The sequence below is a fragment of the Camelina sativa genome, chromosome 11 (assembly GCF_000633955.1).
Source record: "Camelina sativa cultivar DH55 chromosome 11, Cs, whole genome shotgun sequence".
Lineage (NCBI taxonomy): Eukaryota > Viridiplantae > Streptophyta > Magnoliopsida > Brassicales > Brassicaceae > Camelina > Camelina sativa.
In genome coordinates this window covers 34,656,654-34,671,502 of record NC_025695.1, presented here as the reverse complement: position 1 = coordinate 34,671,502, position 14,849 = coordinate 34,656,654, and positions in this window count along the sequence as shown.

Genomic DNA, 14,849 nt, shown 5'->3' with positions numbered 1-14,849 from the left:
AGAGTCTCATCTGGAGAGACATACAGAGTGGAATTGGTATATGAGAAACTACTCAAAGTGTGCTTCCTCTGCAAAAGGCTCACACATGAAAAAGCAGTTTCCCATTCCAAATTCAAGAACAGCCATTAAGTAAATGAAGTAGACAAAGCAGAATTGGAGAACCCCAAAGGTTTAAAGGCAAGGAGAAAGAGGTCCAACATGAAGAAGAGTTGCATCCAAATCTTGATTTTCATGATGTATTCTGAAGCAAAATAGCCATGTTGGTTCTCAAGTCCCAGGTACAAAAGCAAAAACGGTTAGGAGCGCCTCCAGTGGGAAGGACAAGTAGAAGGAAGAAAAGGAGTGACATCCCAGAAGGTTTTGAGACCAAAAGCAAGGGAAAATCAGGAAGGACAAGAAGAGGAGGTCACAAAGAAGCCTGAGGAACCTCTATTGTCTCTAAGCAAGAGGAGAAAGCTGAGTAATAATGGAGAGAGAGCTAGTAAGAAAGCTAGAGTGGGTTCAGAAGAGAAGAAGAGATACTCACCCTCTATTTTTGAGAGACTTGGATCAAGCGGGGAAAAGTCGAGGAGTGCCAAAAGGAAGGGATCAAATGAGGAAGCTAAACATTCTTCTTCTGTATTTCAAAGGCTAGGATCTTAGACCTCTTCATCCAGTCCATGTCTGAGAGAGAGTTCTGAAAAATCAGTCATTATGCTCATATGGCATCGCTTCCATTATGTCATTCTGCTTTCTCAGTGGCAACACAATGCAACCTTTCTTATGGTGTAATGAGGATCCTGAGCTGGAATTGTCAGGGGTGGGGAATACCCCGACAGTTCATCATATGAGGGAAATATGTGGTATGTATTTTCCAGAGAATATCCTCTGTGAGACCAAAAAACAAAGGGAATATCTAAAAAATATGTTAGGTCATCTTAGATATTTTGATATACATACAGTGTAGCTAGTAGGGAGAACTGGGGGATTAGCACTAATGTGGAAAGAGGTTGTTGGTGTGAGGATCCTCGAAGCAGATAAAAAAATGATAGATGCCCACATAACCTGGCAAGATAAGGAGTTTTACTTGACTTGTATCTATAGGGAGCTAGTTCAAAGCGAAAGAGGCTACTTCTGGGAAAGACTAACCAGATTAGGGATCACCAGAAGTGATCCTTGGATGTTAACCGGATATTTTAACGAATTGGTGGATCCTAAGGAGAAGTTAGGGGGTCCAGAGAGGAAGGATACCTCCTGCGTGGAATTCAGACAAATGCTGAGCTCATATGGCTTATGGGAGGTGAATCACAAAGGATATCAGTACTCTTGATATGTTAATAGAAATGACGTACTGGTACAATGTAGGCTTGATAGAACGGTGGCAAACCAAGCTTGGATGGAGATGTTCCCTCAAGCGCAAGCAATGTACTTAAAAAAGGCTTTCTCAGACCGTAGCCCTTTGATCAACAATCTCATGGGAGATAAATGGAAAATGTGGGCTAGTTTTAAGTATGATCAAAGATGGATCCACCAAGAGGGTTTTACGGATCTAGTGGGAAGCCTTTGGTTAAACAATAAGGGATGCTCTGAAGAGAAGATGATGGGGAAAATAGCTTGTTGCATAAAGGAAATTTCCAAATGGAAGAGAGTAATCAAGCCAGTTTAGCATACAGACTTCAAGAATTGCAATTTAATCTTGATGAGATGAAGCTAAAAGGACGACTCCCTTCAATGGTCAGAAGCTGAAGTGCCTCAAAACAAAGCTGAACAAAGAATACATTCAGGAGGTGATATACTAGCGTGAAAAAAGCAGAGTGTCCTAGATGAATTTTGGGGACAGAAATACAAAATATTTTCATGTTGCAACCAAAAATATAAAAGAGCCCAGAACAGAATTCAGAAACTGGTGGATGAGGAAGGAAAGAAGTGGAGCTCTGATGTGGCTTTAGGCAAAGTAGCATAAGCCTATTTTAAAAAACTTTTCTCCTCAGAAGACGTGGGTTATCAGATTGGATAACTAGAGCAAACAACACCTCCAGTAAAGGAAAGGATGAACGCAAATCTTCAAGCTCATGTCACCACATAGGAGGTAAAGGAAGCAATTTTCATTATCAATCTCCACAAATGCCAAGGTCCAGATGGGATAAATGGATTCATGTATCAACAATTTTAGGATCAGATGGGAGATCAAATCACAATGATGGTCCAAAATTTCTTCAGCTCGACCTCTATGGAGAAAGGTATGAATGACACAAACATATGTTTAATCCCAAAGAAGTTGAATGCATGTAAAATGGTGAATTTCAGACCCATTAGCCTCTGCAATGTCATCTACAAAATTATTGGGAAGGTGTTGGCCAACAGATTGAAGAAATACCTTCCTGAGCTTATTTCGGAAACTCAATATGATTTTGTGGAGGGCAGGGTTATAAGCGATAACATTTTGATAGCCCATGAACTACTACATGCTATAAGCTCCAATAACAAATGCTCTGAAGAATTTATTGCCATTAAAACTGATATCTCCAAGACGTATGATAGAGTGGAGTGGTCATTCCTAGCAAAGGAAATGAGAGTGTTGGGTTTGCAGAGGAATGGATTGATCTGATAATGGAGTCTGTCCGGTCTGTCCGTTACCAAGTCCTGATTAATGGTGAACCATTTGGAGCAATAATGCCCACAAGAGGACTAAGACAGGATGACCCTCTGTCTCTCTACCTCTTCGTTATCTGCACGGAGATGTTAGTAAGAATGCTACTTGGAGGCAGAGGGGAGGAAGCATATTACTGGACTTAAAGTGGCAAGAGGTGCTCCAGCCATTACTCACCTCCTTTTCGCAGATGACAACATGTTTTACTGTAAAGCAGAAGATGAGCAGGTGACATAAATTATTAGAATCATTGGGGAGTAAAGCCTTGTTTCTGGACAAAATTTTAATTACCAGAAGTCGTGTATCCACTTTTGCAAACATATCCATGAGGATAGAAGAACATAAGTTAAAAAAAGATTGGGCATTGATCTAGAGGGTGGTGATGGGAACTATCTGGGAATTCCTGAATCCTTTGAATGATCCATAGTGGCCACTCTGAGCTACTTAAGGAGAGGTTGTGGCAGAAAACTTCTGGATGGTAAACAAATTTTCTCTCACAGGCGGGGAAGGAAGTGCTTCTTAAAGCAGTGGCAAGCTCTACCCACCTTCATCATGACTTCTTTCAAACTCCCAAAGGCAATGGGCTAACAGATCACCTCGGTGATGTCAGGGTTTTGGTGGAGGAACAAAAAAGAAAGACGTGGAATGCATTGGAAAGCTTGGGATCAGTTGAGCAAACTAAAGGCAGTGGGCGGCCTTGGTTTTATAGATATTGAATCCTTCAATATAGCACTCATTTGCAAACAACTGTGGAGGATGTTCACTAAGCATGGCTGTCTCATGGCAAGAGTCTACAAAAGTAAATACTTCAGCAAATTAGATACATTGAATGCTCCCTCAGGCTCTAGACCATCATATGCATGGAGAAGCATTCATGAGGCTTAGGTAATTCTGAAACAAGGAACGAGAGTAGTGATTGGTTACGGTGAGTCAATCAATATTTGTTAGCATCAATGGTTGGGATCAAACCCCAATAATCCCATTAGAGGTGTTAAAGTCAAATCAGGTTATTTGGTGACTAGAGAGATCATCAATAAAAGAGGAACCCCCCAGGAAGTGAGCTGTCAAAACTTTTATCCTATCTTCCAAAAGTTGTGGAAACTTGACACGACACCAAATATCCATTATTTCCTACGGAAATGAATGACTAATTGTCTATCAGTAGCAGGGAACCTAGTCCACTGATATTTGTCGCGAGACAAAGCATGCAGTCGAGGTCCCTTTGTGGAAGAAACTGTTAACCACCTTCTTTTCACATGCTCTTTTGCTCGACTTACATGGGCGATCTCTCCATTCCCAACTCCCCCTGAAAGTGACTGGTCAGATTCCTTGTTCCAAAACCTATACCATGTGCTGAACTATAAAGAAATTCATCCAAAAGTAGAGGTTAACAGAGCAGGAGTCCCTTGGTTGCTATGGAGACTATGGAAAAACAGGAATGAGTGGGTTTCTAATGGGCGTGAATATTCAGCCGTAGAGGTGGTTAATAAAGATCTGAATGATGATGAGGACTGGAGAACCATGAAGGAATGTAACGCCCGTGAACCGAGTTCCAGTTTTGGAGGTTGGTGTCGAACGACACCAAAGGGGTGTCGCTCGAAACCATATAGTTTTAAGGTTATCGGTTAGGTTCATCTCTGGTTTTGTGCGGTTTAGTGGTTTTGGAGAAACCCTTAAATTCCCTATAAAAGAGAAGACGCCTCGTTCTGTTGAAGGGTTCCTGCTCCAACCATGTCATGCCTTAGAAGAAGAGGAGAGAGTTGTGGGTTCTCTCTTGGAAGAGATGAGAAAGAAGATGGTTTTGTAACATAAGAGAAAAAGAAGGAAAATTCATCTTCTTCATGTGTGAGGGGAAGGATGGGAGATTGGTGGTGGATTGGGAGACACAAGGAGGCTTTCTCATGGTTGTAATCAATGTAAGTTGTGTTGTTTTAGTGTTAGATCGATTAGAGAATCGATAGTTTTGGCGGATTAGGGATTTGCGGCGAGAAGGAGATTGAAGAGAGGCTCAGATCGTGAATTCTGGGGTGGTGTCGGTCGATATCATTGTGGTGTCGGTCAACACCAACACCAGCAGATGGACTGCGCACACTGATCCGAGATAACTACTTCACAGCAACGTTTGGAGTAGTCCTGGGTGTTCGGATTTTCGGTTCGGATCAGAACGGATTTTTCGGATTGGGATGTATAGAATCCATTTATAATCTGACTTTTTTCAGATCGGATTGGTTCGGATTCATTCGGATTTGGATCGGTTTTCAATTTTTTTAAAAAATGTGAACTTAAACCGAACCTTATATATATCACTCAGAAATCATAATCAAATAGCTAAGATGGCTTTAGCGTGTGACTCTCAGATGGCTTTAGCGTGTGACTCTTAACATATCCGTTTATGAGGTTGAGCATGTGGATTTAGTGTATGGCTTTATGGTATGAGGTTCGATCCCCCCTTCCAGCGATTACAACTTAAATTTTTATAAGAGATCCATTGTGTAACATACGTGAACCAAATTGGGGATTTTGGGGATGGGTGTCGATCAACACCAAGGGTAGTGTCGATTGACACCAGCAATTTCTGGTTTGACCAGATTGATTTGTTTTGTCGATTTGGGTTGGTTTGGTTTAAGTGGAATCTCCAAACCGGGTATTTAAGGGAAAGAAATCGACCTAAGTCGAGGGTGGGTTGTTTGTCGCCGCTTTCAGAGAGAAAAAGTGAGAAGAGACTTCTTGAGAGATTGTGGGGATTCTGGGCTTGTTAAAAGGATCTGTTTTTGTGGAGTGGAGATCTTGTGCTAGGAAAAAAGGGGAAGGCTTCTAAGGGTTGGATTTGTCGTTGTTGGGTCAAAACTTTCTGCAAAAGAGGTGATTGTATGACCATGGCTGATCTAAGCCTGAGATCTCTTTTGTTTGCTTATTTTGTGTTGTTGTGGTGTTTTTCTTGTTTGTGTTGGATGCTATTGGGTTCCTTTAGTTTCATGTGGCCTTTGGGCGAGTTTTGGGATGGATTGTAGGTGGTTAGAATCGGAGATTCGATGATCGGCTTCGAGCAGAACATGTCTGCGGAGTCGGTGTTGATCGACACCAGGTGGGTGTCGGTCGACACCAAGTGGGTACCAGTGTTGGTCGACACCAACTTGTGTTTCCTGGTTTGTTGTGTTGTTTGTGTTGCTTAACATTTGAATCTCAGTTGCTTGTGTGTATAACCCAGTAGATGGGAGGATTGTGCATCTCAATTGTTGTTTGTGGTGTGCAGGTATGTGACGTGGAATCATGGCGATGAGGAGAAGTATGATATAGGGTCTCGGTTATTGTGTTATGGTTATGTTATTGATGTTGGAACGTCGGATAGAGTTATGCTAGGTTGTTAAATAGTATGGTTAGGAATTTTATTATATTGATGACATGTTGGTTTTGTATTATTGGTATTTTACCGTTGTGCGTATTGGTTTTTCCTGGTTTAATGTTGAATTGTAGTTTGGTTGGTGTCATTAAGTAGTATGGGATGCTTAATTATATATTAATATTATTATTAAAGCAAACGGATCAGGTTGTTTCACGTTTATAGCTAATGGGCTCCCAACAGAGGCCTAAAAATAATATCAATGTCTAAACCCAATTGTATAGAAATTAATTGTGTATTCGGTTTTGCGGATAACTGATCGGATTTCGGTTCGGATCGGTTTAAAACCGAAATCCAAATCACAATTAATGTAAAAATCGATCAGTTTTAACAGAGAAACCGAAACCGATCCAAATCGGTTTTTCGGATCAGATCGGTTTGGTTCGTTTTGTTCGGTTTCAGATTATATGTCTAGGGCTAGTTTAGAGGATGAACCGGAGTCTGATTTGGCTGAAATTTAGTGGGGAGCTTCGTGGTGCTATAATCTTTATATCCAACGGTGGGTTTATGAAATGGACGGTTGGTTTGTGATTTAATAAAATGTTTTTATTGTGGTCTGGCATAGACGGTTATTTGGTAAGGTTGGGGTGTCGAGCAACACCGTAGTGGGGTCGGTCGACACCAGCATGTTATTGTGCTTTGGATCATAGGAGAACAGCTGGTGTTAGGTTTAGACAAGGACGGATCGACGGAAGTGATGTCGTGGGCGTCAGTGTCAACCGACACTAGGAGGGTGTCAATCGACAAAATGTGTGTTGGTTCACAAGTAGTGCGTTGGGTGTCGATCAACACCAGATGGAGGTGTCGATCGACAATGGAGGAGTTGATAGTGAATCGGAGAATTCTTGGGGAAGTGTTGTCCGTGGCTGGAAGGAATTAAATACTCCAGCCCACCTCTCTTGTTACTTGGTCGCTAGGGGTGGGTTTTTGTGCGACTCAGTAACTAGATGAGCTGGGGTTTGGTGTACTTGTGGGAGTTTTTGTAAGAACGATTTCTATTCCAGTTGTCTCGTCGGAATTATGGGGTTCAGGTGAGATCGTTTCCCGTGGATCCTGTGTGAGGACTGGGAATCCGGATGCGGTTGTTTGAAGAAAGTTCAACTCCCGCAGAGACTGCAGTCGGTATCTGTGCAACAGAGGCAGAAGTGGACACCTCCACCAGAAGGATAAGTTAAATGCAATACAAATGGGACATGGTCGGAGGCATCCCAAACTTGTGGGACATGTTGGGTTCTGTAACAACCCATCCCGTGGACCCCACTAGCCTACCCGCTAGCCGCCCCCATGGACCCCAAGCTGGCCCTGCAGGACATCGATCCTAACCCCTCACCGTGGATATCCAAATCCACCAGTAGGTTATTGGTGCGCCAGGCGTTCCTCGAACCCTGGTCCTCACCCTTTAACAACCTTCCCACAGGACAAGCTGTCACCAATTGATATGTGTGAGTTTCTTTCCACGGTGAGGGATTATGATCTATGCCCTATAGGGCCAGCTTGGGGTCCATGGGATGGGTTGTTACAGGTTCGAGATGAGGCAATCAAGGTACTTTGGTTGGGAATGAGATCGATACCACGAGCAAGATCAGTAGTGGAAGTGGAGTTAGAAGCAATCCGTTGGGCAGTACTTAATTTAGCTCGATTCAACTATAAAAATATTATATTTGAGCTGGATTCCCAACACGTAGTATCTTTTATAAACGATCAATGTTATATCCCCTTTATAGGGGTGTTACAGGATATCAGATTGTTACTTCAAAACTTTGAAGAGGTGAAGTTTAGGTTTACTCCAAGAGATGGTAATCGAGTGGCGGATAGAGTAGCGCGAAAATCTATTTCTATACCAAATTGAGGTCCCAAGTTGTACTCTATCGAGCCTATGTGGATTAAGAACTTAGTGCAACAAGATTGTGTGTAATAATTCATTTTGGTTAATAAAGAGTCGATGTTGAGTCAAAAAAGAAGAAAAAAAACGTATAAGAGATTTTGGCATCGGCTCGAGGGAAAAAAAATCAATAAGTAGAACTGTACCCTTTAACTCTCAATATAAGATTCATATATTAAATAGATTCATCAAAAAATAAAATTATTTAGCTAGTATTAAAACACCTAACCTAAATATTTTTTTTCATAAATAACATTCATAACATTGGGTTCGATTAGTAACGTACACAAAGTTGTAAGCTGGAGCTATAAGCTATTACAGAATAGTGCAAAGCTGTAAGAAATAGCTTTACATGATAATGTATAAAAAAAATCTGAGAATAGAATTTTTGGTAAAACTTTTAGTAAAGTTTTTGTGATTGGTAAATTTTAAAACTGTATATTTATAAAGTTTTGTAAAGCTGTTACCAATCAGATACATTAATATTTTGGTAACTCAAGTTAAACAACTCTCAAATATCTCACCTTGTTTTATTGAGTAGTCTCTAGCCCTTTCATTCAACATTTACTTAATTACTTTAGATATTAGTCAATCAGTTTCATTACAATGAAAGTTCTTGGCTTGGACAACAACTTTCATATCTAGGAATTATATATTTTACAACAACATCAACTGGATCTGAATTTCTTTTGATAATTTTGACCCATTTTCTTAAATCAAAACATGAAAAACTGTTAACAAATTCGAATTATAATTGAATGTAGTATCATTTTTTTTTTTTTGAAATACAACGTTGTTTTCATTCATCAGAATAGAAACCAAGTACAAAGATAAGAGGAATCTGAGATTCCAAAGTTTGAAATACAACAAAAAAAGGCACTCCCCAATGCCAACAGAAAAGAGATAAAGTGATAGAAACGGTTAGTCGATAATGGTTTCTTGAGAGCTTTGAACCAAAAGCTATGAAGCTTTTGGATACATGTGAGATCAAGGATTATCAACAAGTCTTCCAAGAGCGAGTCAAAGGAGGACTGATTAGCCAAAGTCAAAAGACGAAATGGCGTTGGTGAAGGGGCCAAAGGCGCGCTTCTCGCCAGCATAAAAAGAACTACACGAGGTAGTGCTTTGACAAGGGTTTGAGCAAAGGTGATATTGCTCCATTGGTTGAGGTTGATTGCTAGAGTTGTCGAGGATTGAGAGTTGAGCTTAGACAAATCATAGCGTGTGGAAGTGGTGATGAGGGCATGTTGCTTGCACTCGTCATGAAAGCATGAAGGAGATGATACATTGGACAAGCTCAAGACCTAGGTGAAGCTATTATAACTTGGATTCGGAATGGATAAGTGCAGGACCGTAACATAATAGGTGGATTCTTTCTCGCATGAAGTCCTCGGCGGCCATGGAGATTAAGAAGTTCCACACAAAGTTTGTAGCTGGTTTGCAGCAGAAAAAATAAACCAGACTTGGGTTTTAAGCTTTTAGGTGTATGAGGGTCTTTCATGAAATAATAGATTTGCATATGTGTGTTTTCGTTAATCAGGGGGTAAGGATAATAAGGCCTGAAGAAACTTCGGTAACCACCTCTCCTTGAAGAGGGGATGATAATGCTGTTCTTCTTCATCCTTCTAGAAACATGAGAAGTAATCCTAGATGATTCTAAAGGCAAGGTTCTCAGATTATTGGGAGATGGGGACATAAAACCTTTTGTTTTGTAAAGCTTAACCTCTCATGTTCAGATATCCTAGGTAAATCTAATGGCAGGGTTCTCAGAGAAACTTTGGACAACCATAGCAACAAAGGGGCATTTTCTTCTGTTTGCAGTTTTCGAACAAAGAATAGTAAACGATACCTAGATTGGCTAAGGATGGACAAGGGAAAACTAAATACAGACCTGGGCTTTAGAATAAAACAGTTTGGATCACCTTTTTTCGGACAGGACTTCTGGAAGCTTAACGGGCCACAAGAGAATAGGCCCACCAGTTGGGATACTAGGTTTCTTTTGGCTGGCAAAAGGTTGCTTGAGGAGCAGCAGCCGTCGTACGGAGATGGAAGAGGATTTAGTGGTGAAGCAAACATCTCCAATGGAGGTAGGATCGGCGTTTGGCGGTGTAACCCGCCAAAGGCATAAGAGAAGAACCAGAGGCTGAACAATACCTCAGATCTAAGAGTTTATTGGTTCCACCATAGATGATTTGGGCAGAGGTGATACAAGTTGGAGATGAAGAATGGAGATCCCCGGACACCATCTTCTCTTTGTATTGTTGATTGTTGTAGATCTCACCAAAGTCCTTAGGATAGGTAAGGTTTGAAAGGTTTCAAAAAGGGAAACAAAATAAACAATAAAGGAGAGAGAGCAAAAAGAATAGAGTAATGGAAAATTAAAAGGACAAAGGAAGTTTCCCGACGCCAGTGAGCCATAGCTCCACCGGTGCCGAAAATCATAAAAGGGAAAGAAGCTTTGATATTAGTGCCTGGAAGCTTTCTTGAATGTAGTATCATTTCTATTTTTATAGTTTACATGACAAAACTTTTACTAAAAACAAAATTGATTCCCTTATCTCAACTAAATGGTCTGAATCGTTTGGGTTTTGCAGATATATGGTGCCACTGGGTTATGCAATGCATCACAACATTATCTTACTCTGTTCTTCTCAATGGTACCCCTTCGAAGAAAATCATACCACAAAGAGGCTTTCGCCAAGGTAATCCTCTGTCTCCCTATCTTTACTTACTATGTACTGAGGGACTTTCATCCCTTCTTTCTGAAGCAGTAAGGGCAAACCATATCCGTGGCTTCAAAGCAAGTAGAAATGGGCCTTCCATTTCTCATATGCTTTTTGCTGATGATTCACTCCTTTTTTGTAAAGCGGATGAAGAAGAATGTTAGAGAATCTTGCATCTTTTAAGGATATACGCCTCAACTTCAGGCCAGCACATTAATTTCCAGAAGTCAGCCATCCTTTTTGGTAAGACTGTTCAACCCCATATCCAGCAAAGCATCATAAGATCCACTGGAATTACCAAAACTGAAAACTTTGGAAAATATTTGGGATTACCTGAAGCAGTAGGGAGAAACAAGAGTGATGTTTTCGCTTATATATCTCAGAGGATACAACATAAGTTGGTGAGTTGGTATACTAAGTTTTTATCTCTAGGGGGCAAAGAAGTGATGATTAAAGTGGTAGCTATTGCCCTTCCTACTTACACAATGTCCTGTTTTATGCTTCCTAAACGAATCATTGATCGTGTAACAAGACAAATAAGGAAATTCTGGTGGTCTAATGCAAAAGATCAGCATAAGATCCCCTGTATTGCATGGGATAAGATGACCAAACTGAAGCAGTATGGAAGAATGGGCTTTAAGGATCTCCATAAATTCAACATTGCCTTGTTGGCAAAACAGGTCTGGAGGATGCTAAAAGAACCACAATCTCTTCTCAGACGCGTTCTCCAAGCAAAATATTTCTCAAAAACGGAGTTGTTGGATGCAAATCTGGGACACCACCCTAGTCATGCATGGTGCAGTATTTTCCAGGGTATAAAACTGATCAAACAAGGCCTAAAATGGAGAATTGGGAATGGGAGCACAGTCAGATTATGGCGTGATCACTGGATTGACAACCCTCCTCGTCCGGCCAGAAGTGTAAGCCAACAAAACCAAGACTCACTTAAAGTTGCAGAACTTATAGAGCCTCACACTTCTCAGTGGTGCAATGAGAAAACCCGACAGCTGATCCATCCTGAAGATATCAGCCATATTAGGAAAATCAGACCACAAATTACTGAAGCTTCTGACACTCCCACATGGATATTCACCATGAATGGGAAATACTCCGTCAAATCGGGTTACCATCAACTCACAAAAGAAAGATCAGACACTCTCCCAACGGTAAATAAAATTTGGAATTCTGTTTGGTCTCTAAAAGTACCACTAAAAATATAGCATTTATGGTGGAGGGTCCTTCATAATGCCTCTGCCTGTAGCTGAAACCTTATCTCGCCGAAACATAAATATTTCAAATGAATGTGTTCTATGCGGTGAAGCACAGGAATCCATACTCCACCTCCTCTTCCACTGTAGAACAGCGAAAGAAGTTTGGGAGCTATCACCACTACGCATAAATTCAGGTCAGTTCACTCGCATTAGCTCCCTCTCCGACATCATTCAGACACTGCTCTCTATAGACAATGCAGTCTCTCCAAAAAAATATATTTTCCTTTTTTATTGGATGGCGTATTTGGAAAGCTCGCAATGACCTCCTTTTCAATAGCAAAAAATGGGCTATTCCAGACATCATAAACCAAGCCATTATGGATCATAGGCTATGGTGGGATGCGAATAGAGATCACACAAACTCTATAAAGGATTGCCAGGGAACTAGAAGGAGAGACAATGCAAGTCAGAACAATATCCTAAAGCATTATAATTCTTTTTATTGTTGCACAGATGCATCATGGCTTAATAGCAATAGCAAAGCTGGAATTGAATGGGCTCTCTACAACTCTCAAGACAAATGCTTTCTAAAGGGATCCTCATCGATTGATTCCATAATCTCAGCTCTTGAAGCAGAAGCCATCGCGATCAGAAAGGCCCTGCTCACTCTTAAGCGCCTTAACTACTATCCAGTAGTCTTCTGCGGAGATTCTAAGATCAAATACAACTACTTGGAGAAAGCTCAAAAGCAAGGTCATCCACCTGAAGACATTGCAGAAATTCAAGGCTACCTGGATAATATTCTATCATTGGCTAACAGTCATCACCAGTTTAAATTCATTGGTAGAAATCATAATGTAATGGCTTACACATTAGCAAAAGAGGCTAGAATTAAGGATTCTCGGATGGTTATCTCTTGGGTGTACTAAAGGATGTAAAACTGTTGTACATTTTTCTGATGGCCGAAAAAAAAAAAAAAAAAAAGAAAGAAGGTCTGAATGAATTTTCATATCGCAAGAATTTGATTTTAGAAAGAATTACGTTCCCGTCCGTGAAGCTCCGCGAGACCAACCCGAAAGCTTCCGAATTCAAAATTTTGAAAAATCAACAAACCCAAGTCTTGATTTCACCATCTTCTTCGCAACAATCGCAAGAGAATTCAAAAATCCCCAATCCCAAATCCTGGTCCGTTTATCTCATTCTCTCCACAAACGAACCCATCAAAACATATGTTGGCATCACCACAGATTTTGCTCGCCGGTTCGTCATCTTTCTCTTCTCCCTTCACACTCTTTTGAATTTGAGATGACTAGATTTTGTTAGATCACCATTTTAGGTTCTGCTTTCGAAAGGCTTGAGCTTTAGATTCATACATGTCAAGGAATTTAAAAAGCAATGTGCTTGTTGATTACCCATTTAGGTTTTGCATCTAAAGGCTTCAGCTTTCGGTTCATAGAGTTCAAGAAATCTAAAAAGCAAAGTGCTTGTTGATTAGTTATTAAGGTTCTGTTTCTAAAGGCGCGAGCTTTAGATTCATAGTTTTCAAGGAATCTATAAAGCAAAGTGCTTGTTGATTACCCATTTGGGTTCTGCTTTGAAAAAAAATGAGCTTTGGATTCATAGGTTTCAAGCACTATGAAAGCAAAGTGGTTTTTGTTGGTTGCAGATTAAAGCAGCACAATGGTGAAATCAGAGGTGGTGCAAAAGCTTCAAGTGCTGGAAGACCATGGCTTTGTGCTTGTATCATCACTGCATTCACTTGTTTAATTCAAGGTTACCATCTTTATTCATCTCTTTGAATTGAACATTGCCTTGTCATGTATGTATGGTTATGGTCTTATGGATGATGAGAGTTTTCCTTGTTTAATACTTTAGCTGCCTCGTTTAAATCGAAATGGAAGATCTTCTCGAGAAAGTTACCGCGGAGAAAGAAAGACGAGGAGATGAGTCAGAGTGATGCTTTGCTTCTACACCGGAGGAGAGCACTGGATAAAGTTGAGGAATCACTTGAATGCAGCCATCTTGAAACTGATTGGAAAATTTAACCAGGTAAACCAACCAACAACTAACTTAATTAATCAGCGGAATCACCGATGTTCTGTGCAGCCCCTGAGTTTACTTATGTAATGAATATTTATGATAGGACTTGATGACAGTAGAGAAAAGAGTGTAACTAGCATTTGGGTTTTACTTGTTTCATTGTTTGTAAACTGCATTGCACAAACCCATGAACGTTGATTTTTACAGCTGTTGTAAAGGATGATAAAACCAAATTCAAAGCAACTGTAATCAAGATTGGTTGATTCATTTTTCTTTGACTTTCAGTTTATATAGAAAAACAAAGTATAGACACACATCTTTAAGAAATAAGATTGAGAACTGTATATTGGTTGTTAGAAATTGTGGTAATGAGAGTAGTCTGTGTTCGACACCCAACATTAATAGTGTTTCAGATCCAAAGTAACTAGTTTTCACTTACCTTTTTGTTGTCCTGACGCTTTGGCTGGCTTATAAGGGAAGTTCTAACTTCTATAGTGGCCTTTCCCCTTCCATCATTTTGTAATTTGACTGAATGGATATATCAAGTATCATCCTTGTAGTCTGCACCACGTTTACATCTTTGAGGGATTGGTAATTGTGTTTGGGGTTCGGGTTTTGTGACTTAGGAGTCTGGTTAATGGTTTCTTCATAAGTTCCACATCTAGGACACCACCTATGCGGCCCAACATGCCTATAAAGTATAAACTAACTTTTCAATCTGCCGTAATGCCCGAGAGATTTTGCCACATAAAATAAACTTTTCAATCTGTCGAAGTTTTGATCCAATTTAATACCTTTTGATTCAAAATCACAACAAAAAGTATAATCAAAAATTTTTATTCAACATAATTTTTAAATCCATTATAAACTAGTTCCTGTGAAATATAAAAATATCCCAGGGTATATGAGAGCATTAATATGCTCCTTGTATAATAAGAAACCAAAAAAAAAAAAAAAAAAAAAA